The sequence below is a fragment of the Cervus elaphus genome, chromosome 5 (assembly GCF_910594005.1).
Source record: "Cervus elaphus chromosome 5, mCerEla1.1, whole genome shotgun sequence".
NCBI classification, from domain to species: domain Eukaryota; kingdom Metazoa; phylum Chordata; class Mammalia; order Artiodactyla; family Cervidae; genus Cervus; species Cervus elaphus.
In genome coordinates this window covers 5274606-5291883 of record NC_057819.1, presented here as the reverse complement: position 1 = coordinate 5291883, position 17278 = coordinate 5274606, and the positions used below count along the sequence as shown (strand labels likewise).

Here is a 17278-nt window from a genome sequence, read left to right as displayed (position 1 = left end):
TTCTGATGATATAAAATGACAAAGTACTCATTAGAAGGAATCTAATATGAAGTCACAATTCTCATTAATTGGAACTTATTAGAGTAATTATTAAGTCACATTATCATTAGACCAAAGAAAACATCAAAATTGATTTATATATTCAGGAGTTTCCAATAATCAAGGTCTACAATCAAGGCCCTCTATAAAGTGACCGGAGTAGAGAAAATAACATTTTACCGGTTTAACGAATGTTCTGAAAATATCACATTTTTTATTGTTCAGATGTCTCTTTCTGGCATTTAAATATACCCTGAAACACTGAATTAAATGAGATGACTGGAAAGAGAGCACTTTAAAGTCTCCAAAGAGCACAGCCTGTAGCATCTTCAGGAGGCTAAAACAACCCCAACGATGACTGACGCCGTGAGGGTCCCAAGAAGCATTAACTCTAAAGTCAAAGGAGGACTGCCTTTGTTCAACTCCCTAATTAAGATGAATTGAAGATAAATGCAGACAAATATTGAAGGCCTTTGGAGACCAATACATCAAAACAATAGAGGGGAGAAAAGCTGCTCAATTAATCGCAAAGCCATAACAACATGAATAAATTTTATGTTTCTCTTGGAATTCATCGGACTTCCTAATTCTTTTCTTAACAGATTTTTGCAATTTTTGAACTAGCTCAGATGCTATAAATACATTGTAATGTTAGCAAATTTTGGTATGTATTTTTACTCTGAACATATTTTAAAACTCTGTAATGAAAAGCTACTGATCAAGGGAAGTCCTTGGCAGTATAGTGGTTAGGAATGTGCATGTCCATTACAGGATGCACAAGTGTGATCCCTGGTTGGAGAACTAAGATCCTACAAGCCAAGCATGCAGCTGGGGGAAAAAAAAAAAAACTACCGATCTTTGATTTATAAAAGTAAAAATTGTTTTGTGTGTGTGCTAAATTCCCTAAGTGCTACATATGGTCTAGGTTACAGAACGATGTTCTCAGAGCATACTGTCAGCCGCTCAGTCATGTCCAACTCTGCAAACCCATGGACTGTAGTCCACCATCTCCAGGGGATTTCCCAGAACCAAGAATCAAAGCCAGGTCTCGTGCACTGCAGGCAGATTCTTTATCATCTGAGCCAAAAATGCTAATGTGATGGTGAAACCAAAAGTTAATATAACTAAAAATTATTTTACAGTTAATTTCACAAGTTAAACTCAAATTTTGAAGCTAATATATTTTGTTGTTATTCAGTCACTGAGTCATGTCCAACTCTTTCCAGCACTGCAGTCTCCCCGTCCTTCACTACTTCCAGAGTTTGCTACAATTCATGTCCACTGACTCGGTGATGCTATCTAACCATCTCACCCTCTGCTGCCCCCCCTTCTCCTTTTGCCTTCAGTCTTTCCCAGCAGCAGGGTCTTTTCCAATCAGTTGGCTCTTCACATCAGCTGACCCAAGTATTAGAGCTTCAGCATCAGTCTTTGCAATGAATATTCAGAGATGATTTCCTTTAGGTTTGACTGGTTTGATCTCCTTGCTGTCCAAGGGACTCTGAAGGGTCTTCTCCAGCACCGTATTTCGAAAGCATCAATTCTTTGCTTCTTCACCTGCATACAGGTTTCTCAGGAGACAGGTATGGTCGTCTGGTACTCCCATCTTTTTAAGAATTTTCCACAATTTGTTGTGATCCACACAGTCAAAGGCTTTAGCATAGTCAATGAAACAGAAGTAGATGTTTTTCTGGAATTCCTTTGCTTTCCTCATGATCCAACAAATGTTGGCAATTTGATCTCTGGTTCCTCTTCAAAGCCCAGCTTGTACATCTGGAAGTTCTTGGTTCCCATACTGCTGGAGCCTAGCTTGGAGGATTTTAAGCAAAACCTTGTCAGCATGTGAAATGAGCGCAATTGTACTACAGTTTGGACATTCTTTGGCATAGCCCTTCTTTGGGATTGGAATGAAAACTGACCTTTACCAGTCCTGTGGCCACAGCTGAGTTTTCCAAATTTGCTGGCATGTTGAGTGGAGCACTTTAATAGCATCATGTTTTAGGATTTTAAATAGCTCAGCTGGAATTCCACCACCTCCACTAGCTTTGTTTCTAGCAATGCTTCCTAAGGCCCACTTGACCTCACACTCTAGGATGTCTGGCTCTAAAGGAGTGACCACACCATCACGCTTATTCAGATCATTAAGACCTTTTTTGTATAGTTCTTCTGTGTATTCTTGCCACCTCTTCTTAATCTCTTCTGCTCAGTTAGGTCCATACCATTTCTGTCCTTTTTTGTGCCCATCTTTGCATGAACTGTTCCCTTGATACCTCCAATTTTCTTGAAGAGATCTCTAGTCGTTCCCATTTTATTGTTTCCCTCTATTTCTTTGCATTATTTATTTAAGAAGACCTTCTTATCTCTCCTTGCTATTCTCTGCAACTCTATATTTAGTTGGGTGTATCTTTCCCTTTCTCCCTTGCCTTTTGTTTCACTTCTTTCCTCAGGTATTTGTAAGGCCTCCTCAGACAACCACTTCGCTTTCTTGCATTTCTTTTTCTTTGGGATGGTTTTGGTCACTGCCTCTTGTACAGTGTTAAGAACCTCCATCCATAGTTCTTCAGGCACTCTGTCTATCAGATCTAATCCCTTGAATCCAGTTGTCACTTCCACTGTATCATCATAAGTGATTTGATTTAGGTCATACTTGAATGGCCTAGAGGTTTTCCCTACTTTGTTCAATTTAAGCCTGAATTTTGCAATAAGGAGCTCATGATCAGCCACAGTCAGCTCCAGGTATTGTTTTTGCTGACTGTATAAAGCATCTCCATTCCTGGCTTCAAAAAAACATAATCAACCTGATTTTGGTATTGAACATCTTGTGATGTCCATGTATAGAGTTGTCTCTTGAGTTGTTGGAAAAGGATGTTTGATATGATCAGTGTGTTCTTTTGACAAAACAGTTAGGCTTTGCTCTGCTTCATTTTGTACTCCAGGGCTAAACATGCCTATTATTCTGGGTATCTTCTGACTTCCTACTTTTGCATTCTAATCCCCTGTGATGAAAAGGACATCTTTTTTTGGTATTAGTTCTAGAAGGTCTTATAGATCTTCATAGAACCAGTCAACTTCAGCCTTTTCAGCATCAGTGGTTGCCACAGACTTGGATTACTGTGATGTTGAATGGTTTGCCTTGAAAATGAATTGAGACCATTCTGTCGTTTTTGAGACTACACCCAAGCACTGCCTTTCAGACCCTTCTGTTGACTATGAGGGTTGCTCCATTTCCTCTAAGGGATTCGTTCTCTCAGTAGTAGATATAATGGTCACCTGAATTAAATTCACCCATTATTGTTCACTTCAGTTCACTGATTCCTAAAATGTCGATGTTCACTCTTGCCATCTCCTGCTTGACCATGTCCAATTTACCTTGATTCATGGCCCCAACATTTCAGGTTCCTCTGCAATATTCTTTACAGCCTCAGACTTTACTTTCTCTACCAGACACATCTACAACTGAGTGTCGTTTTCGCTTTGGCCCAGCTGCTTCGTTCTTTCTGGAGCTATTAGTAATTGTCCTCCACTCTTCCCCATTAGTGTACTGGAACATCTTCAGACCTGGGGGGCTCATATTCTGGTGTCAGATCTTCTTGCCCTTTCATACTGTTCCTGGGGTTCTCGTGGCAAGAATATCAGAGTGGTTTGACATTCTCTCCTTCACTGGACCATGTTTTGTCAGAACTCTCCTCTGTGACCCGTCTGTCTTGGGTGGCCCTGCATGGCATGGCTCATAGATTCATTGAGTTACACAAGCCCTTTCACCATGACAAGGCTGTGATCCACAAAGGGGTTAATAAATTTATCAATTACTAATCAAATAAAAACAAAATTCTCAACTAACAGGTCACATAAATAAATTTACAATATGTCTGCAAGGCAGGAGACCTAGGTTTCATCCCTGGGTCAGGAAAATCCCCTGGAAAAGGCAATGGCTAGCCACTCCAGTATTCTTGCCATGAGAATTCCATGGACAGAGGAGCCTGCTAAGTTATAATCCATGGGGTCCCAAAGAGTAAGACAGGGCTGAGCAACGAACATTTTATCTTATTTGTTTATTTTTTTGTCCTGGGCAGGCAGCTTGTGGGATCTTAGTTCCCTGACCAGGGACTGAACCCATACCCCTGGCAGTGAAAGCATAGAGTCCCAACCACTGGTCTTCCAGGAAATTCTCTACATTTATCTTATTTTAAAGATTTATATCAGTCTAATTAAATAATATATGTTCATTCTAGAAATTTGGGGGAAAATAAAAAGCAAAACAAAAATTTAGCTCATCCTTTAATCTCATTACCCAGAGATCATCACTTTCATTTTAATTTATGTGTTGTGCTCAGCCAAAAAACCAAAACATAAAACAGAAACAAGATTGTAACAAAGCAAATAAAGACTTTTAAAATGGTCCACATTTTAAAAATCTTGGATGGGATAATTATGTGTGTTTCTGATACAGAGGAGTAACATTGTCCTAAATCTAACTCAAGAATTCCAAAGCATTACTTTTATGAAGCACAGGGAAGTCCTTTTTATGAGATTTATAGAATATGGCATGGAGATGAATATAATTTAACTTGGAATTAACATGTGCAACCATCTATAAACATCTATTGGAGCCCATCTGTTTGCAGCAATAGTTTCACTGAGTTATGTGTTCTGCTGGAGTAGGAAATGGCAACCCATCCCAGTATTCTTGCCTGGAGAATCCCATGGACAGAGGAGCCTGGTGGTCTACAGTCCATGGGTCACAAAGAGTCAGACACAACTGAGTGACCAAGCACACACACGTGTGTTCTGCACACCAGTAAAGAAATCTCTATAGCTTTTGAATGCTAATTTGAAAAAAAAAACTAGCTTCTACCTACTGAAAAAATTACATGAACAGTAAAAACTTGGATTAACCTGGTGTTCTGGTATTTTTCATTTCCTTGGGAAGAATATACAGAAAGGACAAAGAAAAGGATTTTTTATTTCAGCATTAAGCGTATGCCATCGCTTGTACATGACCATAACCACATATGTTTATATCCCTGATTACTCTTTAGCAGTATTATGAATTTCAATAGGAAAAAAAAAAAGAGCATTTACTATTTTAAAATAGCCTTAGTCATTCTACCAGTCATTTGGTGTCTGCTCTATGTCCATGAAAAAATGTGCTAACCACACATATACCAATCCTGGGATCACTGGTCCAGAAATCTAGTGTGGTGTCTTGCAACACAACTGAGAAATCAGACTTATTCAAAACAAGTACCTTTAGGCTGAGCCTTGAAGGAGAGTCACTACCAGAGAGAATAATGAAACACATACTACCTGAGGCAACATTACCAAGAAAAGGTAATTCAAATTCAACCATGCTTCCTTTGAAATAATCTCAACTCAAAATTTCTTCAGCTTTCCTTCTCAATTAAAATCAGATATTAAGATCTTTTTGGAAAAGTCTTAAGAATTAACATGCGACAAATACCTTGTTGTCAGTATTTAATCATGATACCACCTGCCAAGAATCTGAAAGCATTAAAGAAACTGTAGCACTGAGTCTCTAACATGCTAAAAGATTTGGAAGGTTTAAAGAAAATATAACTGAAAATAATAAATTCTTTTGTTGACCGGTATAATCAGTGATGAGAATTATTACAATTAACAACCACATAGGCACTCCATTTATGCCCCATTCTCAAACTTATTTTATAATCATCCTAACTCTATAATCTGCATGAAATAAGATATAGCCTATTGGGATTAGGGAAGTTTCCCAAAGGGGTGGGAAAATGAGTCTCTCTGACCTTAATTAGGAGGAGAAAGAAGGGTTTTTCCCTCTCCTTTCATCTCTAAAGGAGATGATAAGGCCCTGGCCCAACGTGAAACCAGGGGTTGAATTCTTTTATGAATAAGGAGTGGAAAGGGAAGGAGAAGAACATGGGGATGTCTTTATACAAAGGACACGTGACATAAATCAATTATCTTAACCATCTTAAACCATGAGAATTACTAAGTCATTTTTTCCAGTGAGGGAGAGGAGCCTCTGAGAGGCGGAGCAGTTACCCCCATGTCACACACACTCAAACAGTTGAGTTGGGCGTCAAACTCAGATCTAACTTCAAAGGCTCTGCTCCTTCCACGGAAGCATGCTGCTGCCCTGACTGAAGTTTTACTCAGCAAAGTTTAATCATAATACCTTTCTCTATCAAAATAAATAACTTCCACCAGCTGGTCTTAATATTACAGGAACTGCAATTAGGGAAAAAAAAAAATCACAACAGCCACAAATATCTGGAACCACAAAGGAACATGTTATGTTACAGTTAATAAAGTGCTGGGTAACAGAAATTCCAAAGTTAGACCCCCAAAATAAAAACTCGTAGGAAGGAAAAAAAAAATAACTGCTGCCAAAATGCAAATAATCACCCCCTAAAGATCCTTAACACAGCATATGGGACGATTGAGTCCTCAAACCCAGAACCATCTCCTTTCCCAGGCCTCCTGCCCTTCCATTTCCTTCAGCCTCACTCTTCTCAGAGAGCAAAGGTCACCAAATAAGGTGCCTGCAATGACCTTTTATGGATCTGCCTGCCTGAGTTTGCTCACAGAGCTGAAGGTAAAGCAACTTTTTCTGGCAAAGAAACTCACTTTCAGTTGTTTTTATTTTTAAGAGAAAGCATCATCACAAAAACATTAATGCTCTGGGTACATAAACAAGAAAAATTTGTTATGAAGCTCACTCTTTTTTCCAAAGACTTTTACTGCATAAATATCAGAACTTAAAACCCAGAAAGAAAGTGAGTCGTTCAATCATGTCTGACTCTTTGCAACCCTATGCACAGTCCATGGCATTCTCCAGGCCAGAATACTGGACTGCGTAGCCGTTCCCTTCTCCAGGGGATCTCCCCAACCCAGGGATTGAACTCTTACCAGCTGAGCTACCAGGGAAGCCCAAGAATACTGGAGTGGGTAGCCTATCCCTTCTCCAGCGGATCTTCCCAACCCAGGAATCGAACCAGGGTCTCCTGTGTTGCAGGCGAATTCTTCACCAGCTGAGCTAGGCATATTACATTGGTTTTTCAAAAATAACAATGAATTATAAAATTACAGGGCTTGAAGGGATCTTGCACAGTTACACAGACCATCATCTTCACTTCAAACAAAATTTATTGAAGCATTTTAAATAATTGGGAGTTCATTCAATGTTAAAACCTTCTCTCAGGAAAAAAGGAAGCATTCACAGGCAAGAAATTATTTCATATAACATGAAACACTCATTTTCCCTTATAAACTTGTGAGGAGTTTATTAAAAAAAGAAAGAAACTTATTAAATCTTCAGGGTGGGAGTTGGTGGTAGGGATGGTTTGTGTGAAAGAAAGGAAAACAATCATTACATGTCAGGCACTACCCTGAAAGCTTTTATTTAATCTCTACAATGATCTGTGAAACATGTACTACGAACCCATTTTACTAGCAGATATTAAAGTTCATAAGGGTAAATAAAATGCCAAATGCCAGAAGGTTAACAGATGGAAGATTTGGGACATTAATTCAGGTTTGCCTAACTATCCTCTTGTCAGCTCATAGTTCATCACCTCTGGGCCAGATATTACCAATCTTGTCAAAGTGGTTATGCACTGCCTTCATTATCAGGGTGAAATGAGACAGCCTGGATCAGGGACAGGAACTTGAAAGCTAGGGATGGAGACAAGTGCTGGCCAACAGCTCTTATTTGAAACACTGGGTCTACTTTACAATCACTGGAAATTTCTAAAAGCCAGGAGGGCCACTCCAGCTCCAAACTCTCACCACAGTTTAAGAACGAGATTCAGACTGGCCGAAAATGGGCCACAGATTATGAGAAAGATCCCAAAACTACCACCTGTTAGGGCAAGTGGCTGACAATAGCCCTTGAAAGTGATAAGGAGTGGAAATTGTGGACAGAAATATCCATTAAAACTGCTTAACACAGCTTTCCTTGGTATTCATTTCAGAGATCGCCAATCTCTGTAACATATAGGACTTTTCACATTCAGATAACGCAGAAAACATAGAGAAAGGGGAGCAGGGAGAGAAGAGGGTAACAATAAGATCCCGGTCTCATTGTTCCAGAAGGGGCAGGAACTGGGGAGAGAACTGGACAAGCACACTTCACAGCACAGCAACAAAGAAAACAACTTAAATCAAAAGGAATAAAACACAAAAGCGAAAACAAAAGTCAGAAAACGAGCAAGCAAAAAATTCAAAAAATATTCAGTGATATGATCAGGGTAGAAACAATCTAACGATTTTTAAAGGAAAATCTCTTGAAGAGTCACTTTTCTCCTCAGCAAACACTCCTTCTACTTACACTCTTCTCCATTTACAGTGCACTCCATTCAATTTCATACTTCATTCTCAGAGTTCTGTTAACAGAGTCTCACCTCAGATAGCTTGAGTAGCAATAACCAATATATTACTCAGCAACAATATACATGCATAAAATGCCTAATGCCTCCAGATCATCAAATTCACTCCTAACCCATTTGGGGCAGGTGAGGCCCACTGAGAAGGGCAGCGGGAAGAACAGCTCCTACGCAATCTCATATATTTTGAGAGAGAGACTTAAAGCAATAGGATTTGGACATCTTCTTTAGAACTATCAGATTTGCATCAACCAAAAAAAAAAAAAAAAAAACCCAAAAGCAGGCCTGCCACTTGAGTCTGAAGCAAGCAGGAAGAGTCAGGCATATGCCTTTCCACGATTCCAAGTCAGTCTAGAATTTGTACCTCAATTTCAGCCAGTTCACCTAGTGCTTGAGAGGTATGATGGGAAAAGATTCACCCCTAGGGTAAAATCTTTAGAAGAAAACAACCATAGCTCTGTTAGATACTAGAAACAACTGCAGAACTCACAGATGTGGTCTCAGGTTGTCCAAAAAAAAAAAAAAAAAAACAAGTTAAAAGCAACAGATGAACCTCTAGCCCTTCCCCACATCCACAGTAGGCTCAAGCCCGCTCATCTGCTTCCGGTGTTTGAAAGGTGGAATGATCAAGAGATGGATGCATCAAGAGATGATCAAGAGAAAGTGATGATATTCAGCACTCACTGGGGCTCCAGAGGGTACCAGGTATCGGCCTAGCCTATCAGGCCTCCAGAGTTACCTGAGCTCAAAAGAGAGCACAGAGATTTCCTAAAAGCCTTGGAATTAGCTCTCACTTGAGAGGAAAAGAGGCTTCCATGAAGCCTAGTGGAGCTAGAGCAACTTCTCCATGTTGCAATCAGAACAGATAGACCTTCACAGGCAGCAGAAACACCTAGTTGTTTGGGAGCTGACTTCCGAATATGTGGAGCTTCTTTCACGATCGAACGCTACTTAAAAGTTACAGACTACTTCTAACCAGTTGATGGCTCCTGATCCCATGCTCCCTGCTCAAGTGAACACAGAGAAACGAAACGTCAGGCTCTTTAAACATGCCAACTGGAAATCAAAGTGAAAGGCTGAAGGAGAAGTGACAGCTCAGTGTTTCTAGTATAAATTCCCTGGTGTTCACTCTTAAAAGAAATTGTCCCAGTCCTTTCCTGTTTGACATTTCCCTTCCTCACTCAAGCTAAAGTGGGGCCTGTGCATAATCACTGATGAACTAAATGCCCACACAACCACCTCAAGTGACACACACAGTGCCCTGACACAAAAAACAAAATCAATAATCTGCTGCTCTGTGTCACATGGAAATCCTGACTGCTGTCAGCACAAAGGAGGAGGAGACTTGGGGGTTGCAGTAGAGACAATTAGAGCCCTTGGAAAAGCAGAGCAGAAGGTAATAAAACCTCCCCAAGTTCATCAGTTACACACACACACACACACACACACACGTGTGCACATGAAATGAAAAGGCCACGTAGCCAGAGGTCATATTTTTCTAGTCTGCTAAATTAAAGTGACTGAAAAGCTCTGTAATTACATAGAAACAGATGAAATTGTTATCTTAACTAAACTGTAAATGCACTTTAAATGTCATAAGTTTTGATGCAATTTAATATTTTAAATGGACATTGTTCAGTATATTCACTGAGTGTACACCAAGCCACTGGGGATATAAGCCATGTCCATTATCAAGACTGAACAAAAGCTCATCCATCTGCCTGAGCAGTACAAAAGGATACTACAGAGAAAGCAAAGAACAGACCCTCTCTAACTGGAATCACAGAAAAGAGCATTGCAAAAGAGCCAAGAGCCCCGAGTTCCAGTCTCAGCTCTGCCATTTACTCACTCTGACCTTAGGCAAGTCACAACCCCTCTGGGCTTCAGTTTCCCTCTCTGTGAAACAGAAAAATGACCCCTGACATACTAGTGTCACAAGTTACTATGAAGATAAAATAAAATAAGCAAAAATATTCTGCAGTCAGATACAAATGTAAACAATCATTAGAATTTATGCTATTACGTATTTGGGGAAAATAGGAAAACAAATCATTACTTACTATAGCCCAGCAAAGATCAAAATTAACTTTCCACTGCTAAGTCACTTCAGTCATGTCCAACTCTGCGCGACCCCATAGACAGCAGCCCACCAGGCTCCCCCGTCCCTGGGATTCTCCAGGCAAGAACACTGGAGTGGGTTGTCATTTCCTTCTCCAATGCATGAAAGTGAAAAATGAAAGTGAAGTCACTCAGTCGTGTCCGACTCTTAGCGACCCCATGGACTACAGCCTACCAGGCTCCTCCGTCCATGGGATTTTCCAGGCAAGAGTACTGGAGTGGGGTGCCATTGCCTTCTCCGAACTTTCCACTAACCAGTGGTTAAAAAAAAAAAAAAGAGGATGGATGACACATTCTCAGTGCATTACTATTAAACCATCAGAGCGTCTAACACTTATGTTACAATGAAGATGAGGCAATAGTCTTCATGTACAAAACATAGACATACCTATCTAGTACATACATAGGAGGGTAAAAGAGCAAATAAATGTACTTCTTTTCATATCTAACTCATTAGCAGAGAGTGCCATAAGCGCTGGAGAGAAACCGACCCATTCTCTCTCACCTTTCTTTGTCCCTTCTTACACACATTGTATATAAAATAGCAACTAAAGCAGACTAAGAGAAGCACTCAAGTGGCAAGTTTATATATTAATTGCATTCCAGATAAAGTACAATTTTCTCATAGCGATAGTAACTTATTTTCCTATTATACATTCTGGGTATCTAGCAGATTTACTCGCAATTTTTGGACTCAAATGCATTATGTGTATTATTAATATTGTTAAAATCTGGATCTATATTTCAGTTTCCAGTCTTTTTAAAGTACTAATAGTTTTTAGATATCTGTTCATCAAAAAAAGAAAAAAAGGCTTTTTCATCATGCTTAATGTGTTTTGCTCAAACCCTCCAAAACTTTGCTTTGGGATTAATCACAAGAATGGAAAGTTTTAGCTTTGATGGAATATTTTTTGAGTCCTGGATGAGGTTAAGCTAGAAGATACTTCACACTTTGAGCTGTACAGGACTCCACGGATGGAACTGTATTTCTACAATCATTCTCTCTTGTGATCACAGGTTCCACCAGATTTCTAAGGCAATCCAACACACAGACACACACACACACACTTACACACATGTCTGAGTTAGTGGTAAGTCAACACAATAATGCAATCAGAAACAAAGAGGGCTGGTGTTAATGCACTGATAGTGGAGAAACAGAAAACGACTCAAGGAGTATTTAGGAGACCCTCTTGCTCAATTTTATATATAATGCACCAGTCTACACACAGATAATTTTGTATAGTACATAAAGGTTGAAAATTACTATTAAAATCCTCCAGAAATATTTCTCCAGAGCTGTGAGGACAGGACTGGCAACATTGCACAAAGAGAGTGTCTCCTAACAACCTGTGTTCTGCAAACAAAAGAGCTCACTCTCATAACAAACAGATCTCCATTTTACATGTGTAGAGAAAGCATTGCTTAGTCCACTTAAAAAGAAAAATACTACCAAAACAGAAAGGAGAACATCATGTCTTAATATAGTCTTCCATCGTTTTAGCCTTTGGGCTCACTTGATCTGAAGAATTCCATATATGCTTTGAGAGGTGAAAAGCCTTTGTGAATAATTGAAGACAAAATAATGAAACCCTAGAATGTCAGAGACATAATATAGTTTTGTAGAATTCATCACGGAGCTTTTAAATTCCCAAATACTACATGCTGAATAATTTATTCCTGTGTCAATATGGGGCCAGCAGATGTTCATTCAGAGCCAATATTAACCCTCCTCAAGCTGAAAAGCAGAAAAATAGGCTCTGTCTGAGATGGAAGAAGGCACTTAGCTTAAGTGAGATTATCTTGGTATTTATGAGAAAATTAAAGCAGCTTTGAAAGTCAAGAAAAAACACACTACTTAGTCGGCAATCTTTTATCAAAGTCTGCTTATAAAGATAAGGAGGTGAATTTCATGAAAAAACACAAATGGTTGATACAGGGGGAGCCGATAACACTGCTCTCTCCTTTCAGAAGGGTCCCTGGGGACTTTTCACTGATTCTGTCCAAGGCTATCTTTTAGTGGTTTATTGATATTTACCTCCCTCTTTGGATCACTAATTCCTGATGCAATTTTGAACTCTACTGCAGTTTAGTTTCTGGGTATTCTCCCCTCTATGGCCCACTTCTAATTCTGTTCACTTCAATTAAAAAAAGAATAAGGGAGAAGAAAACTGAAAAATTAAGCAACAATAAAGTTTAAAGTTTCACCAATGGTATTAAACTTCAAAACTGGAAACCAATGCCTTCCTTAGATCTCATTCATTCATTCACTCATTCAACAGCTAGTTATTGAATACTATCTCTGTACAAAATATTATGCCAGGGCCGAAAATAGATGAGATGTTTAACAAAATATTCTAAAGATTTACTATACAGGGGAATGTACATGTACATGTCTAGATACCCGTGGAGGCTTCCAGTCAGTTACAGTGTCAATGGTGTACTAGGCCTCTGCAAAAAGAGACAGTTCTTGATCTGAAAACACACAATGGGTAGAATATATGAAAATAATTTTAGGCTACATGACTGAGCTCACATCAAAGGAAGGGAAATCCCTCAACTGCTAGAAACAGAGGGGAAATAAAGACAGAGTGATGAGCAGGGGGTAAAGCCAATAAAGTTCCCAGGAAAAGTAATGAATCCAAGTCACTGAAGGGGCACCCTGATACCACCTCAGCGAGAGGCGCCCAGGCTACAGCTTCAGGTACTCCTCGGTGGACATGAACTACCTGAATAAAATTAAGAATCACCAAGGTCTACACATGAAACAGAGACAAGGAAAAAACTCTACCTATCACCCAGAATGGTGATGTAGATGGAACAATCTGTACCACAAGAGTTAAGCATAATTCAACAGACTAAAAGAAACTTTAAAACAACTATGTTTAAAACGTTAAAGGAGATAAACATATAAAGAGAAGTAAGAAGGTTTAGGGGAAAAAATTTAAAAAGGACAGTACAAAAAATGACCAGGGAATAATATGAAAAAGAATCAAATAGAGACTCTAGAAATAAAAGAGAAGGTAACCTCATTTAGGGGGTATAAGAATTCAAAGGTGGCCTGAGCAATACACAGCTGATAGAAACTAGGGTTATTAGCTCAGGGAAATCATCCAAAATTCAAGACAGACAAGGAAATAAATACAGGAAAAAGAGCTTGAGACAAAGAAGATAGAATAAGATGGTTCAGTCTACACTAACAAGGATTCCAGAAGAGAAGGAGGAGAAAAATGAGAGAAAGACATAATTGAAGAGTACTATCTAGAGCAGACCTGATTTTACAGATGAGAAAATCTCAGCCCAGAACTGTCTTCGGTCACACAGCTTGTAAGTTAAAGGAAATGGGGCAGCACATGGGCCACTAGCTGATCACTCTTACATTATTAAACATCTTTCCAAAGGGAGAAACTCACTTAAAAAAACACCAACCTGAAATTCCTTTTAGTTATTATACTATTTGAATTTTTTTTCCATTTATTTTTATTCATTGGAGGCTAATTACTTTACAATATTGTAGTGGTTTTTGCCATACATTGACATGAATCAGCCATGGATTTACATGTGTTCCCCATCCTGATCCCCCCCTCCCGCCTCCCTCTCCACCCCATCCCTCTGGGTCTTCCCAGTGCACCAGCCCTGAGCACCCGTCTCATGCATCCAACCTGGGCTGGTGGTCTGTTTCACCCTTGATAGTATACTTGTTTCAATGCTATTCTCTCTGAACATCCCACCCTTGCCTTGAATATTTTACTTAAATGTATATGACACAGTGCTAAAATCCTTGTATGTTACTACCACTGATTTTCCAAACAACTTTACTATTACTTTCATTTTACAGATAAGAAAACTGATACTTAAACATAAGTGACTTTCCCAAAGTCATGTTAAGTGATGAGTGGCAGAGCCAGCATTCAAGCAAAGGTGTGTCTGGTTCCAAAAGGCATACTCTTTTTTTCTAATTGAAGTATCAGTTCAGTTGCTCAGTCACATCTGACTCTTTGCAACCCCATGGACTGTAGCTCACTGGCTCCTCTGTCCATGGGATTTCCCAGACAAGAATACTGGAGTGGGTGCTGCCAATTCCTTCTCCAGGGGATCTTCCCGACCCAAGGACAGAACCCACGTCTCCTGCATTGCAGGTGGATTATTTATCAATGAGCCACCAGGAGAGCTCTCTATATGTTCTAATACATGTATGTTTTTGATATCCTTTTCCATTACAGTTTATTACAGGATATTGATACAGTAATATCAATATTACTGTACCAACAATAATGATACTGTAATAATAATGATACTGTAATAATGAAACAGGATAGCACAGTTTCCTGTGCTATACAGTAGAACCTTGCTATTTTATCTATTTTAAATACAGTATTTTTTATCTGCTAAACTCCTGATTTATCCTTCCCCCACAGCCTTTCCCCTTTGGTAACCATAAGTCTGCTTTCTGTATTTGTGTTTGCTTCTGTTTTATTAAGTCAGTTCATGTATATCATATTTTAGGTTCCACATGTAAGTGACATCACATGGTGTCTCTCTCTCTGAGTTCACTTAGCATGACGACCTCTAGGTCCATCCACGTTGGTGCAAACTGCATTCCTTCTTCTTATGGCTGAGTGATATTGAGTTTGGGTAAACTCCAGGAGTTGGTGATGGACAGGGAGGCCTGGCGTGCTGCGATTCACAGGGTCGCAAAGAGTTGGACATGACTGAGCGACTGAACTGAACTGAATATTCCATTATATAAATGTACCACATCTTCTTTACACGTTCATCTGTTGATGGACACTTAGGTGGCTTCCATATCTTGGTTTTTGTAAATAGTATTGCTGTGAACAATGGGGGGCATATATGCAAAAGAAAGTGAAAGTGTTAATTACTCAGTCATGTCAGACTCTTTGCCACTCCACAGACTGTAGCCTGCCAGGCTCCTCTGTCCTTGGAATTCTCCAGGCAAGAATACTAGAGTGGGCTGCCATTCCGTTCTCTAGGGGATCTTCCCAACCCAGGGATCGAACCCAGGTCTCCTACACTGCAGGCAGATTGTTTACCATCTGATCCACCAGGGAAGCCCATATATCCAAAAAGCATACTCTTAATCACTATATAATAATGCTTCTATAGTGATATAGCTTTAAAATAATAAGGCAGCCCTAAAATTTACATTCAAAGATCAATGTAATTACATCACAGTCTCACTGTATACTTGGGAGTATGATCTTTGAAAAAGCACAGTCAGCCCTCTATATCCACAGGTTTTGTATCTGCAGATTCAACCACAAGTGGAAAATATGTATTTTTTAAATTCCAGAAAGTTCCAAAAATCAAAATTTGAATGTGTCATATACTGGCAACTATTTACATAGACATTTCATTGCATTTATAATTATAAGCAAATCTAGAGACAAATTTAAAGTATATGGAAGGATGTGTGTAAGTTATATGCAAATACTACACCATCATATAAAGGACTTGAGCCACCTCAGATTTTGGTAATCTTACGGAAAAGCTTGCACAAACTTTAAGGCTAACCTAATATATATACCCAAGAAAACTGTAAAGCAGGGACTCAAACAGATACTTGTATATCAACATTCATAGCAGCATTAATCTCAATATTCAACAGGTAGAAACAACCAAGTGTCCATCAACAGATGAATGGATAAACAAAATGCGGCATATACAAGATTCTGACACATCCTACATCATGGCTGAACCATGAAAATATGCTGAATGAAATCAGTCAGATGCAAAAAAAACAAATCATTTAAGATTTCACTTACGTGATATACCTGGAATAGGCAAATTCATAAATACAGAAAACAAAACAGAGGTTACTGCAGAATGGGGGTAACCAAGGAGGAATGGGAGTCCGTATTTAACAGTACTGTTTCTGTTTGGGTTGATGAAAAAGTTCTGAAACTGGACAGTAGTGCTGTTTGCACAACTGTGAACGTACTTAAGGCTTATACACTTATACACTTATAATGGTTATAATGGTATTTATACACTTTGGTTAAAATGATAAATTTTCTGACACATATATTTCACTGCAACAAATAAATGGAAATGGCATGTGACTCACAGAATATCTCTTCCTAATGTTATTGAAATATACTAACATATCTTAAACATCTTTAAGAATAAATACCCCTTTACTATCACAAATATGGGTACAAGTATTAAAAAATACAGGATCCTTCAGTCACTCAGTCATGTCCGACTCTTTGTGATACCATGAACTGCAGCACGCCAGGCCTCCCTGTCCATCACCAACTGCCGGAGTTTACCCAAACCCGTGTCCATTGAGTCGGTGATGCCATCCAACCATCTCATCCTCTATCGTCCCCTTCTTCTCCTGCCCTCAATCTTTCCCAGCATCAGGGTCTTTTCCAATGTCAGTTCTTCGCATCAGGTGTCCAAAGTACTGGAGTTTCAGCTTCAACATCACAGGATCCTTAGACAATCTCAAAATAATATGCAGTTGAAAAAAATAATTATAGGCTTGCCTAGTAGCTCAGCTGGTAAAGAATCCTCCTGCAATGTGGGAGACCTGGGATTGACCCCTGGGTTGGGAAGATCCCCTGGAGAAGGGAATGGCTAACCACTCTAGTATTCTGGCCTAGAGAATTAAAGTATTTAAAAATACAGGATCCTTAGATAATTTCAAAATAATATGCAGTTGAAGAAAATAATTATTGTTCATATTTACTGAGCACTTACAATGTGCTAGCCACCAT

At 39.2% G+C, this 17278-nt stretch overlaps 1 protein-coding gene across 7 annotated transcripts in view; it reads right to left on the bottom strand.

The window, feature by feature from the left end:
- The window catches only part of TTC28 (tetratricopeptide repeat domain 28), a 575247-nt gene that overhangs the window by 303323 nt on the left and 254646 nt on the right, over positions 1-17278 (bottom strand). The window lies entirely within an intron of this gene.